Below are 11,881 nucleotides of genomic sequence, written 5' to 3'. Positions count from 1 at the left end.
CCTAGAATGGCATTTAGGGACAGTCAATCACATACACAATCTGAGATATTCACTCAGATAGGAGTGGATATACTGATAGGGAAGAGTAATTCGGGAACCTATAAACATAAAATACAAATACATGAAATGATTGAGTTAGATAAAATACAATGGTCCAAAGAGACAACAAATAATACCATTCTTTTATAGTTTGGACATTTTACACAAGTGAAATAAGGATAATAAGCAACATGTAGGTAAATCAACAACATCATATAACAAATGATGAGGGAGTTTATTAATGTTCCTCTTACTACTAAAGTCTTTCTATTAAGCTTTCCTCATAAAATTAAACTAATTTCTAATGAACAAAAACTATTATCCATTGCATTGTGAATTAAGGTGATATGAGATTACTTTGTTATGAAATGTTTGATTTAAATCATTTACTTATAAAGGTTCCAGAATTTTAATGAAGAGCATTTTCATAAATCATTCACTTTGAACATTGCCTTCACTTTGAACATATCCTCGTTGGAATCTCCCTTAAACATAACATATGATAAAAAAAACAAGTGTAAAAAACAAAATTGCATAAAATTTTGACCTCTCTTTCATCTTATTGTTTCTTATGCCATTGTCTTACCACATTTCCTTTAAAAGATGTGAGGCCAATACTAGTTAATATTATTATTAATAAAACATGTTGATATTATTATTAACGAAACATATCTAATAGCGAAGGGAAAAATGGGTTAGTGGCGCAACGATCGAGTGATTAAATTGGCTCAGATAGGGCCAATGATAAAGCACAAAATCACGCTATGTTTTTTTGGAAGAAAAGCACAAAAGCACGGAAAACTGAACTTACAAAGTTTCTGTATAAATAAGCAATTTCTCGAAGTCTTGGAAACCTTTTGGCAATGGCACCAGAGTTTGATATTTCCAGTGCGGCAAACAAAGAATGCATGTTACAGAGAATTGACCGGTGGTTGGCAGCAACAGTGGAGGACACAAAGCATCGAGGGTTGATTGTCAAGCAGTAAACCCTAGCATTCAACCGGTGTGGATGTCTCATGCATATGGAGAGACTCCGAGGGGTTTGATTTCCACGTCGACACAAAGCTTCGAGGGAGGGTGCCATTGACATTACTCGTTTTAAGAAGCCTAAAAACTACTTTCTGTTCATTTCAAGATGTGGAAATAAAATAGAAATGATCAGAATTAGAGCTTTATGCCCTAGGGCAATGATCTATATGCATATATGGATGCGAGTATCGTGCATCTATTGGATTAAGGGTCGGGGCTCCTTTCAGCCCAGAAAAATGGGCAATAACCACTTGGGTATTTCGTCACTGAATCATAATGGCGGGTTTAGGAGAAATTTGGGGTACCATATGTTGTTGTGGAGAAATAAATATCAGCACAGTTCCCGTCTCCTTCCTCCAAATGCATATAATGTAAAAAGTAAGTCCAAAATGCTGGTTCTGGGCATTGACTTAGGCAGCCTTACTGGTTTTGCAGGTGCTGGGGTTGTAGCATGTGTTATGATGGCTGCTGTGATATATATCAACACGATGCTTCTGATAAAGGAGTCCATTTCAATTTGATTCTAGGATCGATTCCAAGATGCTATCATATTTAGGGCAGGAGGGTAGCCTAGATGAAGCAGACCTTGCCAGGGTCGGATCCAATGGAAGGGATTATAAGACCAAACTTGATAATGGAATGATTGTTTCTGCGGAATCCCATGAAATGATGAGTACTTCTATCATGAGACAGATTCAGGATGAGTTGTAGGTTATAGGCACAGTCAGGCATATAAATCTTGCGGTATTGCAAGCTTATATTCGACAGCACAATGCCCATCTATTAAAATATGATTTCATGACCAATGGGAGTCTTGATGGTGCTTTGAAGAAAATCAAGGATAAGCAGTTGTAGCGGAGCTGGCCGATGTGGCATAAAATTGCAGTTGGCACAATCGTCGATCACGACTATCTTCATTTCCAGTGCAATGCCCATGTTGTACTACAGGAAATTGGTTTTGCAATAGCCATTGCTTAGAGGTAAACATGGTCTTCACCGCCAGCTTTTTCTTTATCAATGAATATTCCTTCGTTGCTTGATTCAAAAGATTCTACAGTCATATAAGTGCGAACGTGTTATGCAAAATTTTGATTCAGGAATATCTGTTGTATTAAAATGCATGCTAACGTGGCATTACTCTTGTGAACAAGCGGGCACTCTTTTGCAGCAGCTCTCAGACATATTGCTAAGGCTTGTGTCAAACCTTTGCTCTGAAATTGTGATAAAATTAGAACAAAGCACGATAACAATTTTAATGAGAGTAGCATTTTCATATGAATTTCCCATTATTTTTCATTGAAATAGTTTCCATATCAAAATTGAAATACAGTAAAATACTCCAATCTTCTTTTATATATACACACAAAGAGAGAGAATGCTTCCCTCAACCATTAATATATGTTGTACAAGTAATGCTTTAAATTTTTTAATAAAATATCATCTGCAATAGAAGAAATTGTTACATATTTATTGCCCCAGCTATATGCCTGAAGGGAAATACACAATTAGTCAAAACTAAGAAAAACAAGTATCTTAGTATGTCATACCTGTTCTCAGTTCCCTTGAAAACTCAATGTCGTTTGTTTTTTGAAAATCTCCTTTTTATAGTTGTCCAATGATTTTACTTTCTTGGTTGCATTACTGCTCATCTCTACAGGGTCCAAACCTTCTGATCCCAATGTGAGGATTGTTTATGTCTTATCTGATCTCAATTCCTTTGAAACCGCATGTCTTTGATATTCTGAATATCTCCTTTTTGGATTTGTCCAATGGTTTACCTTTATTGGTTGCAGTACTGATGGATTCTATGGGATCCAAACCCCCTGATCCAAATGGGAAGATTGCTTCATTGGGTGTGATGCCCTTTTCCCTTTCACTTCTTGACTTGAATTCACCCCCATTCGTGTTCTTTCCTAGGGAATATTAGGGGGGGGCTAGCATAATCTGCTTCAAGCTAGCAACTTCCGCTTCAGATTTTTTTGTTGTTGTTGCCAGGGTTTCTTTTTCTACTAATATTTTCTCATTCATGGAGGAGCCATCCACTCCTATAAGTGTTGGTGTTCAACACTTGTCTACCAGGTGGGATTTCTATTCCACTTTCCTATTTTTTTTCCTAAGGGATTCTTGGAAGATTTTTCAGCATCCATTCTTTGTGTTGGACACGAAGCCACCATACTCAAAGCATAAGTTTTTTCTTCTAGACCTTGCCAACTATTTCAATTAAGCTATCTTCATCCAAGTATTTAGAGACATCCACCTTTGCACACAACTTGGCATAGGTTGTGATATATCTACCACTAGTTTATGGGAAGAAAAAATTAAATTTGGAATCCTCACAGTAGAGCTCCAATTTCACCTTGATATCATGGATTTTGGGGTCTGTTGGTTGCAGTTTTGCCTGTAATAACTAGAAGCCCAAAATTTTGACTTGGTATGGAGTTACAGCCTAATATGACCTCGAACCACTGTTTTTAGATTATTTGTGGCCAGTGGTTCATATTTAGTTGATTTTATGAATTTCTTCAGGCAAGAAGGATTTGGATTGTAAGTATCCCTCTCTAATATGCTTTCACATTCACTCTAGGAAGTGTTTATAGTTACCATATAATTGGGAGTTGTTTTAATTTCTTAACTTTTAGTTGCTTTTTTCTATAAAATTTGCTTGTGGGAATTGGATTGGTTGAATCAGTACTAGAAAAGCAAAATGTAGATGTTGTGCTTTCATCTATTTCATGGAGGATAATGTGTTCATGTGAAGAAAGTGCAGGGCTTTAATATCTAAATTATATTTGTATCAGTATTGAATTGGAAATGGTTTTATGTGCTTCAGAAACCCATCTTTGAATCTTCACAGTGGAGCTCCAATTTCACCTTGATATTGTGGAATACAGGGTTTGGTCACAATTTCGCCTGTGATAACTAGAAGCTCAAATTTTTTGCCCTGGTATGGAGTTATCACCTCATCAAACTCCTGTTTTTAAAATATTGAATTGATATTTGTGGCCTGTGGTTCATATTTGATTAATTTTATGATTGTTTTTAGGCCAGAAGTTTTTGTATTCAAGTATCCTTCTGTAATATGCTTTATGTTGACTGTAGGGAATGCTTATAGTTACTATATCATTGGGAGTTGTTTTAGTGTCTTAAGTTCCGATGACTTTCTTCTGTAAAAATTGTTTGTGGTGCTGGGTTTGTTGAATCAGAACCAGAAAAACAAAATTTAAGTCTTATGCTTTTATCTATTTCATGGAGAATAAGGTGTTTATGTGAAGAGAGTGTAGGGCTGAGTTGCATGATAGAGGGAAACAAGTACGAGTTTCTGAAATGAAAACATGCTGGAAATGTGTCTTCCCAAAAATTTGGAAACAAGGAAATGCTATATACATATATGTATGTATGTATGTGTATGTATATAAAGAGCACATTATATTGAAATCTTGAAAGAAAGAATTATGGATAAATGAGCAAGACCATCCAAATGACAGACATAAAAATGATAAGTAATGTTCCACCATCGTTTATTTTGGGATTTTTATCATTAGTATCACACTTTGCCTCTTGTCTAGCCATTGCATCTACCTCGATCCTCTAGGGAAATCAGTGAACTCTACCCAGTTTTGATGAAACCACCTAATCAAAGCCTTAAAATTTGGTATGAAAAGCTTAAGTTTCCTAACCAATGATTTTGATTTAAGTGACTGGTACCCATGACAGAGGAATTCAACAATCCACAACACCAACATCGGGGAACATAAAGGGCTTGATTCTCTTGATTTAATGCTAATCCCATACCCTCATACATGATAGAATTCAATGAAAATGTTGCAATCCTACCAATCCTGAAATCCTGACAGCTGTTAAGTTTGCTGATTTTTGAATGGGATATGAAATTCTACATTCTTCATATGAAGTCTGATGAGGTCGTAACCACTAGCAAACATCTTGAAATAATCAATGGTAATGTTAAAAATTCAAGTAAAAAGATAAAAAGAAATGCTAAAAATAATTAATGGTAATGTTAAAAATTCTTAAAGGATACAAAGAAAAGATAAAGGAAATCCCAAAAGAAAGATAAAGAAAATGGAAAGATAAAGGAAGTGCCAACTTTTACTTTAAGAATTTAACATTACCATTAATTGCCAATATTTTTTTGGCAAACCTAGTTAAATCAAGTCAAAATAGGTTTATTTAGTGTTTGAAATGCATCTCATGGATGTTGTATGGCTCGAAAATGTGTTTCCTTCCTTACAGACTACCTATGTTGCGGGGGAGCGCTCCCCCCCCCCCCCCCTCGGCTCCCGCTCCTAATCCGTGCTTCAGGCAGGAGCGACTCGGGAGCGCGCTCCCCACAAAAATTTTCGCTCCCTGCCTTTTCGGGAGCGTTTTGCCTTTTTTGCAATTTTTTCTTTGTAGTTATGTCTGAAATGCAATTTTTTTTGATAGAAACAAATAATTTTTGAGTGGGGCAGCTTAATAATCAAGTCTAGGCCCTAGTATTGATATGCTATTCATGGTAATGTTAGTGACATTCTCCTTAATATTCATTTTCATCCTTTTACTTAGATTTTTAACATTACCATGAAATGACTCAGGATGTTTGAGAGTGGTTCCGACCTCATTGGATTTCATATGGAGAAAGTAGAATTTTAGATTTCATTCAAAATCCAGCAGACTTATCAGTTTTTCAGGATTTCAGGATTGGGGGATTGCAATGTTTCCATTGAATTTTGTCATGTATTAGGGTATGGAACTCGTATTTAATCAAGAGCACCAATCCCTCTATGTACCTTGATGTTAGTGACATTGGTTGTCGAACTCCTCTATCATGACCCTCCTAAAAATGTACGCATCACTCAAATAGAATCTTGACTTGACATGCTATGCTTGTTATATCTTATGTTAATGCTTAGAGGGTGATATTAATGACAAAGATCCTTATACAGATACAGAGGTAATGACAAAGATACCTCTGCATATTCATGCTTAGAGGGTGATATTAATGACAAAGACCCTGATTTTCCAACAAGACTAAAAATTTAGACATTTCTCGTGGTGGCAAGAGGCCTACGCATAAGAAATAGATAATAGATTTACTTCTCTTTTCTAGTTTCTAGTAACTTTTATAGCTATTGACTCTTTCATATTTATTATGATATTTTTTTAAACAATATATGACAATTTAAGTTTGAAGTTGGCAATTATAACTCATTAGTAATGAATTATGAATACGATGCTTCATGAAAGTTCAAAGTTGTTTCATTTCATTTCATTTTATAACATTTCATTTCATGTTAGATATTATTTGTTGTAATGGTTACACTTAGCTTACAAGTACAACTTTGGTGATCAATGATGATAAATGTTATATATTGAATTTTGAAAGCTTGAAATTTTATGATTGATGAATCATGAGACTCAATATGTTGTATGTTACTATGTAACTAACTTGTGGACGTGGTTGATGAACTTCTAGATGATTGTTGTTGTATGGTTCAATCTATGTCTTTTTTTATGTTTTTTATATCTAATTCATTATTCTACATGTTTATGTTGACATATATGTATCAAAATATAAAAAATATAAAAAATATATATATTATATAAAAAACGCTCCAGGATTTGCTCCCAAATCGGGATCTTCTGAAAATGTCGCTCCCGCTCCCGTTTTCGCTCCCGCTCCCCGCTTTTGCTCCCGCTCCCAAGTAACATTGCGAGACTACAAAGCATATTTCCCACAAGTGGGACATATTCATATGGTCGGAAACATGTTTCAAGGCCGTACCACATTGATTTCTATAAAGAAATGCACTTGGTTTAGCACCTCAAGTGGTGTTTACTGCGACATACCTGCAGGGTTTTCATATCAGCAATACTTTTAATATGAATATTGAATTGGAAACATTTTTATGTGCCTCAAAAACCCATTCGCCAGGTGTTCAACACCTATCTACGAGGTGGGATTTCTATTCCACTTTCCTATCTTTTTTCCTAAAAGATTCTTGGAAGATTTTAGCATCCATTCTTTGTGTTGGACATGAAGCCACCATACTCAATGCATCTTCTACATTTCAAGGCTACTTGTTCATAATTAAGTTTTTTCTTCTATACCTTGCCAACTATTTCAATCAAGATATCTTCACCTGAGTCTTTAGAGACATCCACTTTTGCACGCTACCTGACATAGGTTATGATATATCTATCAATAGTTTATGGGAAGAAAAAATGATGCTTCCCCATAGTACTTTGAATCCTCACAGTAGAGCTTTGATTTTGCCTTGATATCATGGATTTCAGGGTTTGTTGGTCGTAGTTTTTCCTGTAATAACTAGAAGCCCATAATTTTTACTTGGTATGGAATTACAACCTAATATGCCCTCAAACCACTTTTTAGATTATCTGTGGCCAATGGTTCATATTTAGTTGATTTTATGGATTTCTTTAGGCAAGAAGGTTTTGTATTGTCAATATCCCTCTCTAATATGCTTTCATGTTCACTCTAGAAAGTGTTCACAATAACTAGATAATTGGGAGTTGTTTTATTTTCTTAACTTTTGTTGAAATTCTACAAGGTGTGCAGTAGAGTACATTTTTTGCCAGATAATTATTCCTAATGATTTTTCACAGAGTATTTTATGCCACTGCTATCATTGAATATTTACACTCAGGAAATCTCAACAGTAAATGCAGCAAAAACAATAAAGATTATATAGAAAGACAACCATGCACAATAGAGACAATATTTTTATCCCGGGAAACCCAAACTTGGGAGAAAGCCTGACATCATTTCTTAGGAGAAATTATTCTTCAGCAAGGTTTACAAATCAACATTTTGTCTAGAAATTTATGCCAATAATCCAAGTCAGATACCATCATACCAATCAATCTTGGTAAATGTTGGTCAAACCAGCCAAAATACACAGAAGTCAAAGCTAGTCAATCACATGGTCAAAACTAGATTGCAGTCAACTTTGGTCTTGTGGTCAAACTTCAGCCATGTGGTCAAATCATGCGGTTGAAATTCTGCACGTGCGGCCTTCCTGCAGTCAAATTCAGTCAATGCCATGTGGTCAAATCTGGTCTAACCTCTGAGGTCAAGCTCGGTCAATTCTGGTCAACTTGGTTAAAAACAACTAGTCACTTTTGGTCAACTTGGTAGAAAACAACTAGTCACTTCTGGTTAAAGTTTGGTCAAACATAAATCAAACTCGTTGGTCAAACTTGTCCTTCTCACACGTGCGGTCTCAAGAGGAGAAATAGAAATGATGAAGAGAGAGAGAAGACTTGCTCTTGCTTGTTCTTCAAATGAGACATCACAATGTCTTATTTATACATGTCAAAGGGGTGTGACAACCCAAGGGACATGTCCCTTCACTAGCTGTCCGACTTGACTTTTTCTTGGGCCGACTTGTCTTAGTAAAATAAAAATTTACATAATTTATCTAGGGCTGACTTGAAGACCCTTTAGCCATGCAGGAATACCTCCCAATGCTGCACAAAAAATCAACACTCCCTCTTAACGAGGGAGGTATTCTTCTTAGTTGAAAACATATTTCTCCTTACTTGAAATTTCTCCTCCACTAGAAAAGTTCATGAACTTGCTATGTTGATGTAGTGTCTCCTCACATGCACGTCTATTTATATAAATCACTCCATCTTGGAGTAGGCAATGTGAGTATCGCGGGCCATTTTACCCCTAGCCAAATTAGCATGGCTCCATGGGCAAATGTATCTCCCCTTGTTAAATTAGCATGACCTAGCCAAATCAACATGGCTTCTTAGGAGGTGGTCTGCCCCTAGGCCATTCACCCTTGTCCAAATTAGCATGGCCTAGCCAAATTAGTATGGCTTCTTAGGTGAATGTATCATTCTCCCACTAGTGAAATCAGAATGCTTCCATGGGAGAAATTCTGCCCCTGGGCCATTATGTTGATTTTATTGTAGCTCCAATTGATATTCAAATCAACCCAAAAGAGGGAAATTGAATTGATTCTAAATGACTCGAGTTGGCTCCTAAAGAAAAAGAAATTTAAATCTTGAATTTTGCCTCTAAAAGGCAAGTCGACCTAGATTAAGATGACCCCTCTTGGGGTACTCCAAATCACTCTAAAAGGAGCATTCGACCTACTCCATTCAATCATCAATTCTTGTTTTTGTGGGAGAGCTGAAGCCCTACAGGAGGTCGAGAGCCTCATTTTGTAAGTTGAAGGGACCTTAACCTAAATTTTGGGCAGTTGAGATAAGCAAGAGGAAGCCAACAACTTGTTTGAGACCAGGCCTCAGGTCTAGAGGGGACCGAGAAGCTTCAAACATTAAGAAGAGAAGACCGAGTTGGCTTAGACACGTGGAGAGACTAACAAGGTAGAAAAAGAAATTGTTGTTTATGGGAGAAGGGTTGGTCTAGCCCTAGGAGTTCCTAGGTTGTCTTATGAAACTCAGATTATACTTTTGTTAAATTGAAGAATTTCTCCTAAGAAAAGATTTTTGGGTTTTTCCCTAGTTAGGGTTTTCCCAGGGTTAAATTTTGCGTCTCTTGTGTTTGGCTGTCTCTTCATAATCATATTGTCATTATTGTTTTACTGGTGATATTTTCTATGTATAATTGCTTAATGATGAATGAACACAACTTAAGATGGATCAATGAAGAAATCATTAGAAAGTAATTATCGTATTAGAAGATCGTGGAAAATCTTCATGGTTTTAGAGCAAGAATAAGGGATCAACCATGAAGAGGCCAAGGGCTCTTATTGGATCTGTTTTAGGGCAAATTTGGAGCAATTTCGATATTGCTCCTGAGGCTTAATTCTATCTAAAGAGGATCTTATTCTTGAGGCAACAATTTCGAAGTCTCCTTTTAGGGCATCTTTGTGGCAGGTATATATGCCTTATGTTATATTTTGGGTAGCTCTGAAGGTTTTTCTGAGGAAGGACAACCCACCATGTAATATCCCCTCATTGCGGTAAAACCCCTTTGGTTAGACCGAGTTGGGTTAGAAAGAATGGTAGAAAAGCCAAAGAAGAATATTGAATTAATTATGTAAATGATTAATTATTAATAAGTAAATAAATAAGGTGTATGTATCTGGAATGAGACACCTAGAAACGAGATTCTTGCCAAAATAAAATAAAGATAAAAATCTCATTGATAAATGAGATTTGATAATTCTTTCATGATAAGTACTCTAGAATAAAATTCTAGATAAGCTTAATGGATGGGAGAGAAAGATCCATTAAGTTGCTTAGTTGGAGAAAGATGCTAAGCTTAGAAAAGCCTAAAAGCACCATGGGAGAGAAAGGCGGGCTTTTATGGAAAAGCCTAGGCAATTGGATAAGAAAATCCACAAAAGCGGGACGCCGCTAAAAGAAATCTTATCATGAAAGAAAGGTATTAAATACCTGTTGAGGGGATCAACAAAGGAGGGTTTTTGTTGATTTCCTGGCAAGAAATTCTCATCTCGGGGGTGAATTGGAGGAAACAGTTCTAGGTTGGGTGGAGAGCAGGTGTGAAATTCCAAGTACCCTACTGGTGATTTTATTTAAAATTGATGATTTAATTCTTTAATGAAAAACAATCGCATATATAGACATTGAAATTTCTGAATTACTTACAGATCAATAATGCCCCATGTTGAATTGTCTTTCATGTATCCTAACCTGTTGAGGGATAATAGAGAACTGGTAGATATTGGAAAAGATGCCAGTTGATAGGGAATTGCGATCTAGTAAGAGGCAGAGAAATGAACAGATAGGGACTCTTGATGTTCTCTTGTAAAATCTGATATATCAGAATTGGTTACTAACAACTCCCCTCAATCTCAGCAAGTATCTGGAAAATTGGGTTGTGATCAAATTCCCAAGGGAACTGCAAGCATGGTAAAAGAATCAGGGAAACAACATGGACTTTAACCCTCTCCAGTTATACAACATGAACCAAATCAACTAGAGGTATGCATTTTAAGACAAAGTTGAAACTACAACTATGCTTCAAGTGTGAAGGTTATTACATAATCAATATTCAATCGAGTCAAAGGTAGTTGTTGCTCTGCAGATTTCATCACCCTAGGCCTGAATAATTTAAATTGTTTTTTGAAAATTTGGACAAACTATGCGTGATTCCTTGCTGAGACTATGAGTTTAGGCTGGTCATTTCCTGTCACCTATATTCTTCTATTGACGAATACTTGGAGTAAATCACTTAGGACTTACACTGTTGCAAGTAAAACTTGTTTAACTAACACAACATAGTGGAGCAACACTTCATGGTTCTCTAGTATTTTTTTCTTAACTTAGTGTCCCCTCATCCATGTATTTTGCCTTTTTGAGAGTTTGTTTTGCCAGCCTGCAAGGATATCGAAGTAAAATGCTATCTGTTCTTTTTATAAATGACATCAAGCAGCCTGAACTGTAGGACTGCAGACACCTGTAGAAGGGAAATGTATCTAATTGTATTGGCCCCACGATATTCAAACCGAATATTGTTTGGCCAATCACCTTTCTTTACATTTTTTATTTTACTGGAATTCTTCATTCATCCGTTTCTTTCGTAAACTGGAATAAAGAAAGGGGAGTGCTAAAGTGGGATAAGTCATGAACCAGTGGATAGAGAAAAGGGAAAGAAGAAAAGGATTCGTTTTTGTTTGTTTGTTGGTTTATAACTTTGAAAATACATTAATAAGGAAACCCAATCCCAAGACGTTTCGATTGGGAGGGAAGAAAAGGACGCCGTTATAATATGGTTCGTTGGGATAACACTTATTGCTATTTCGAAACCAGAGATGAGGGAGAAAACTTTTGGTACTGATTTATTCCTTAGGGA

At 36.1% G+C, this 11,881-nt stretch overlaps 1 long non-coding RNA gene across 3 annotated transcripts in view; it reads left to right on the top strand.

The window, feature by feature from the left end:
• Positions 1–923: 923 nt before the first annotated feature.
• The window catches only part of LOC149206815 (uncharacterized), a 256,541-nt gene continuing 245,583 nt past the window's right edge, over positions 924–11,881 (top strand). For all 3 annotated transcript variants that reach the window (XR_016252592.1, XR_016252591.1, XR_016252593.1), the window contains exons 1-2: positions 924–2,048; positions 3,899–4,012. This is a non-coding gene — a long non-coding RNA (uncharacterized LOC149206815). The remainder of the gene's footprint in view (positions 2,049–3,898; positions 4,013–11,881) is intronic.

Source organism: Pinus tabuliformis, chromosome 1_2 (assembly GCF_031772625.1).
Source record: "Pinus tabuliformis cultivar Carrire ecotype Pingquan chromosome 1_2, CPIR1, whole genome shotgun sequence".
NCBI lineage: Eukaryota > Viridiplantae > Streptophyta > Pinopsida > Pinales > Pinaceae > Pinus > Pinus tabuliformis.
This window is presented reverse-complemented; position numbering and strand designations above follow the sequence as displayed.